Below are 6,463 nucleotides of genomic sequence, written 5' to 3' on the forward strand. Positions count from 1 at the left end.
ATAGAACCCCAGACTCCGGCATTAGAGCCCTCACAGCGGGGCGACTGGGTGACGTCTCGGCGACATAGTCGTAGGGCAAAGCACCGACCATCTCAGTTGCACGTGTCCAACAGGTTTTCCCCACTCAGTGAGCCACCCGCTGAGCAGCCTGTTAATGTAAGTGCTCTGGTTATAGGAGATTCTCAGCTCCGACACGTGCGTATTGCAACCCCCATAGAGACACCAGCAACCATAGTCACTTGTATTCCGGGGGCCAGGGCGCCTGACATCAGAGCAAACCTGAAAGTGCTGGCTAATGCTAATCGTAGATTTTCGAAGATTGTTATCCACGTCGGCACTAATGATGTTCGTTTACGGCAGTCTGAGGTTACTAAGAGTAATGTTAAAGAGGTGTGTGAGTTAGCTAGGTCGATGTCTGAGGCAGTAGTGTGCTCTGGCCCCTTACTGATTCGACCCAGTGGCGAAACCTACAGCAGGTTGTTGTTGCTGAACCGCTGGATGTCTAAATGGTGCTCAGAAAACTGCATTGATTTTGTAGATAACTGGTCCACCTTTGAGGGAAGGCCTGGTCTTTTGAAGCGGGATGGTGTCCACCCCACGTGGGAGGGTGCTGCTCGCATTTCTTGCAGCATAGGTGACAGGCTTTACCACCGCGTTAGTGTAGCGGCAGATAGTGTTAAATGACTATCCAGAGCCAAGACCAGGCAGCAGACTAACAGGCCTAACCGACTGTCTGCGAGTCGCCATCGGACGTCACCCGGAATCCTTAGGTCACAAACCATTGAGACTGTGTCTGTTTACCGTGGCAGGTGTAAGCCAAAACAAAATCAAAAAGTATGTCATAATAACTTAATTAAAATTAATCTAAATGAGCATCATGAAAACCATAGTAAAGCTAAACTAAAGTTAGGACTTCTAAACATCAGGTCACTTGCATGCAAAACAGTAATTGTAAATGAAATAATTACAGATAATAGTCTTAGTGCACTTTGTTTAACTGAGACCTGGGCTAGACCTGATGAGTATCTAGGTTTAAATGAAGCATCTCCTCCGGGTTACAGTTATGAACATAAGCCACGTCTTAGTGGTCGTGGTGGAGGAATAGCCGCAATTTATGACAAGGACATAGGTCTTACTGTAAAATCAACTCCCATAACAAACTCGTTTGAAGTTCTTATCTCTGACATAACCAATAAATGTTCATCTGATAAAACTAGTATGTTTAAGCTGGTTACTGTTTATCGACCCCCTGGTCCTTACTCAGAATTTCTTAACGAATTTGCCGATTTTCTTTCTAAATTAGTTTTATCAACTAAGAAAGCTTTAATTGTTGGTGACTTTAATATCCATTATGAGGATAAATGTAATCCACTCAAAACTGCGTTTGATTCTATTTTAGAATCTTTAGGCATCACCCAAAATGTAACAGGACCCACTCACCGCTGTAAACATACCTTAGATTTAATACTTACTTATGGTATAAACATAGACAACCTGGAAATTGTACCACAGAATGACTTAATCTCTGATCACTCTCTACTAATTTATGAAGTGTCCCTGTCCAATAATATACAGCAACCGCATCGTTTTAAATATAAGCGCACTATTACATCTGCAACTGCAGCAGCGTTCATAAACTGCCTACCAGAATTACCAAATATACCAGCATCAGAACCTAAAGAACTAGATCAGGCAACTCAAAACCTAGAGACTGTATTGCGCACAACCTTAGATAACGTAGCCCCACTCAAAACTAAACTGATTAGGGAGAAAAAACTTGCTCCTTGGTACAATGACCACACATGCGCACTTAAACAAGCAGCACGGAAATTAGAACGCAAGTGGCGTCACACTACACTGGAAGTGTATAAGATTGCTTGGAAAGATGTTCTAACTGAGTATAAACATGCACTTATAAAAGCTAAATCTTTATATTATTCGTCCCTAATAGAGAAAAATAAAAACAATCCCAGATTCCTTTTTGAGACAGTGTCCAAATTAACTAAAAACGTTAATGAAACTGAATCTAATATACCGCCTGACTGTACCAGCGATGATTTTTTAAAATTCTTTAATGACAAGATAGAAAAAATACGACTTCAGAGTCAGAGTGTGTCACTTGCCAATGTTAAGTATGGACTCACTCCGAGCAGCATTGGTGATAATAGTAACGAGTTAATTCAACTAAATTCCTTTAATCCAATCTCCCAAAATGAACTAACTGTGTTGATTAAATCATCGAAGTCATCATCGTGTATACTCGATCCTGTTCCAACTCGTTTACTTAAAGATTTACTCCCAGCTATTGTAGCCTTGGATATGTACCTAAATTGTTTAAAAGTGCTGTTATTAAACCCCTGATTAAAAAACCTAATCTTGATCCACATGTACTAGCTAATTATAGGCCAATTTCAAACCTTCCTTTTGTCTCTAAGATATTAGAAAAAGTAGTTTCCAAACAGTTATGTTCTTATTTGAATGAAAATTGTATTCATGAAAAATTTCAATCAGGATTTAGACCCAACCATAGTACCGAAACCGCATTAATTAGAGTAGTTAACGAGTTGTTAATGTCTTCTGATAATGGATGTGTCTCTTTTCTTGTTCTATTAGATCTTAGCGCAGCGTTTGATACGGTCGATCATAACATTTTACTGGAGAGGCTAGAAAATACAGTAGGTGTTAAAGGACTTGCACTCTCTTGGTTTAAATCATATCTGACTGACCGCTCTCAATTCGTTTATGTAAATAATAAATGCTCGGAAACTACAAAAGTAAAGTATGGTGTTCCACAGGGGTCGGTACTGGGACCGCTATTATTTACACTCTATATGCTTCCACTAGGTGAAATTATTCATAAACATGGCATAAACTTTCACTGCTATGCAGATGACACACAGCTGTATATATCAGCCAAACCAAATGATACTGACACAATCAGTAAGATAGAAGATTGTGTAAACGACATAAAAAACTGGATGTCATGTAATTTTCTTTTACTTAATTCAGATAAAACAGAGGTTTTACTTGTTGGCTCTAAAGCTGCAAGAGACAAGTTGTCTAACCTGGTGCTAAACTTAAACACGTTCTCTGTTACTCCCAGCTCAGATGTAAAAAACTTAGGTGTCACAATAGATTCAGATCTTTCATTTGATACACACATTAATAATATTACTAGAGTTGCTTTCTATCATTTGCGTAACATTTCTAAAATAAGAAATATACTATCTGTTAATGACGCCGAAAAACTGATCCATGCGTTTATAACTTCTCGGTTAGATTATTGTAATGCTCTTCTAACTGGATGCTCTGGTAGATCCTTAAACAAACTCCAATTAGTTCAAAATGCAGCAGCTCGAGTGCTAACTAGAACTAAAAAATTTGACCATATTACTCCTGTTCTATCATCTCTACACTGGCTGCCAGTTAAATTTCGCATTGATTACAAAATACTTTTACTAACTTATAAAGCGCTACATGGTCTGGCTCCACAGTATCTGAGTGAACTTATTAATCACTACAGCCCAGCGCGTCCACTTCGTTCACAAGATGCAGGGTTACTTATAGTTCCTAAAATTAAAAAGATCACGGCTGGTGGAAGAGCGTTTTCTTACAAAGCTCCACAACTCTGGAATAATCTTCCTGCCTCTATTCGGGATTCGGACACAGTCTCAATGTTTAAGTCTAGACTGAAAACATATTTATTTTCTCAGGCTTTTGATTAGTATAGACAAAGGCGCAGAGCTTGGGGGTTCTTGGTCATAGAAACTTGTGGTGATCAGGGATGTTGGGTTGCTGTCGTTCTGCCTCTCTTGTCCGATCACTCAGGTTTGGTGACGGTGGGGAGATGGGCGCTGATGTCCTGTGAAAGCCTTCATGACCTTGTTACCTGCTCGCTCTCCCTTTTAGTTATGCTGTAATAATTAGGGCTGCCGGAGTCTAAAACTCTCTGTAAAACTGTTTGTCAACTAGCATTGTACATTATTAACTACATTCTCTGTTGTTTTACCCCGAGGGCATTCTGATGGAAACCTGTTTACCCGCCGAGGTTAAGGATTATAGTCGAGACTGCCGGGACAACGATGCTGCTCCTGTCAGATGTGACGGGTCTGGAGTAATTGCAACGACAAGAGATCACTACAGACTTTATTGAAGACTAGAGCGGATAACAACTCTATTATTATTTAATTGTTTATTTATCTATTTATTACCAGTTATGACTTTTAGATCATTTAATTCTGTGTTTGTATGATTTGTGTAAATCGTGTATTTATTTAAAGTATCCTCCAGGCCACCCAAGAAGGATGGGCCCTGCTGAGTCTGGTTCCTCTCAAGGTTTCTTCCTGTAATTTTCAGGGAGTTTTTCCTTGCCACAGTCGCCCTCGGCTTGCTCAACAGGGGTTTTTGTATCTGTTGGTCCTGGATTTTGTAAAGTTGCTTTGAGACAATGTCTATTGTAAAAAGCGCTATATAAATAAAGTTGACTTGACTTGACTTGACAAAGACTGTATGGAATAAATTAAAATAAAATAAAGGAACATTAAAAAGTATGACCCAATAATAAAGAAACACATCTCTGGAGAAGGATACAGCTTAATTTAGTCTATTATAAAGAAAAGAGTGAAGGCCACGTTGCCTGGGTCAGGCTGCCCTGCTAAACACATTAAAAGGAAAACTGTTCAGAATGGCTTCTGTGACTCCCACTCTTACTGTGACTACACTGAAGAAATCAAAGCGAATAAATATCTATTCAGTAAAACCAAATGAACAGGCTAAAAGAATTGCAAAAAAGCCTAAATGAAAGAATTTTTAAAGCATTACTTAAAATGTTTTGTAGTGTGGCACAAAGGCTTGTAGCCTGATAAGACAAGAGTGGAGCTTAGCTTGAATACTAAAAGTTATTTGCAGTGTAAATCTAATTAGGAAAATTAACCAAGTACCATCCTTGCCGTGCAAAATGTGATGGCGGTGGCATCATGGCTTTTGTCAACTGGGAAGGATAGTAACGAGTAGTTAATGAATTGCCCACAGTACAAACGGTACAGATTTTGGACAGAACTTTGCTCCCAGAAGAAAAGGAAAGGAAGTTTATCTTTCAGCAAGACAATGATACCCAGCACATTGCCAAAGTATCTTAATAAAAGATGCTAGGGTATTGATACTTATACCCTTTCTTTTTTCAGATGATTCACATTATAATCATTATGTAATTCTACCAGACATAGCCTAAGCTTAGTCAGAGTCATGACATTCTAACATAAGCTGGTTGTGAAGCTTACACATGAAGCTAACATTAAGGTTTTACAATTAGAGTTGTCTCAAGGAAGGAATGTCATTAAGCACAATGATTTATTAATATGCCATTAACTATGGTAATAAAAAATACTGTCAAACATCAGTGTGTAGCCTTTAATATTTTACTTTTAATTATACAGTGCTTCAAATTGTTAATAGAAGTAGCTCAGGTGTAGCATATAAATGTTGGAATTTGGATTGGAAATGTAATTTAGCACTATAAATATTAATCCTAAGTAAGTCAGACCCAGGTAAATTTTAACCATCGCTTTCTATAACTGTTTTCATTAAAAAGCACCATGTTGTGTTTGTTAGTGGGGAAAAAAATGAATCTGTCTGATCCTTGATTCAACTGAATGAGGAAAATAAAAACTGGAGCCTATAAATATTTACACTGATTATATAATTAATGAAAAAACGATCATTTTATTTTGCTCTCGAGTTTAAAATGCTAATCACACTTTGAAATTGAAATGGTTTTGCTCTGAAGTGCAAACAAATTAACATTACCCCACCAGTTCACATGAAACGTTACAGGGTGCATTAGGCAGAAATAATTAATCAAAACAAGCTTATTAATGTAGCTTATGTGTTTTACATATATTCTTTCTGCATCAGTTATTAACAACAATTAAAATATTTTCCAAGATTAAACAGAACCAATCAAATATTACAGACATAGCTCATTAGCAACACACAGCCGAGAGCCCCCATGCATTTTTAAAAGTGCACAGTTCAAAACAATGGCTGTTCTCATCAGTTTATTGCCCCTCACATATCATGCAGTGGAATCTAATTACTAACTCACCAAGTTGTGTTTTCTAATGTTGGTGGTTAATATAAAATGCAAATTGAAGGGTGCTCATTTAATCATCATGCATCATGTTTGTATAAACTGCAGCACATGCAGAGATTTTCTTTGCTTATGTGTAATTAATTTGATAGAGGTTTTAAAACTGGTTGTCTAGATATTACACTTTAAATCTAAGGGCTGTTCCACAAACATACTTAGTCTGGCTCAATTTCTAGCTATTTTGGTTTCATATAAATGTTATCTCAAGTGCTGCTTAGTTACCAAGGCAACATAAGCTCCAGGTATCAGAATATCACTGTTTTAAGTCCCATCACTGCCAGGTAGCCATACTTAAGCCCTTAACCCCTTACCCAA

Source organism: Trichomycterus rosablanca, chromosome 2 (genome assembly GCF_030014385.1).
Source record: "Trichomycterus rosablanca isolate fTriRos1 chromosome 2, fTriRos1.hap1, whole genome shotgun sequence".
NCBI classification, from domain to species: domain Eukaryota; kingdom Metazoa; phylum Chordata; class Actinopteri; order Siluriformes; family Trichomycteridae; genus Trichomycterus; species Trichomycterus rosablanca.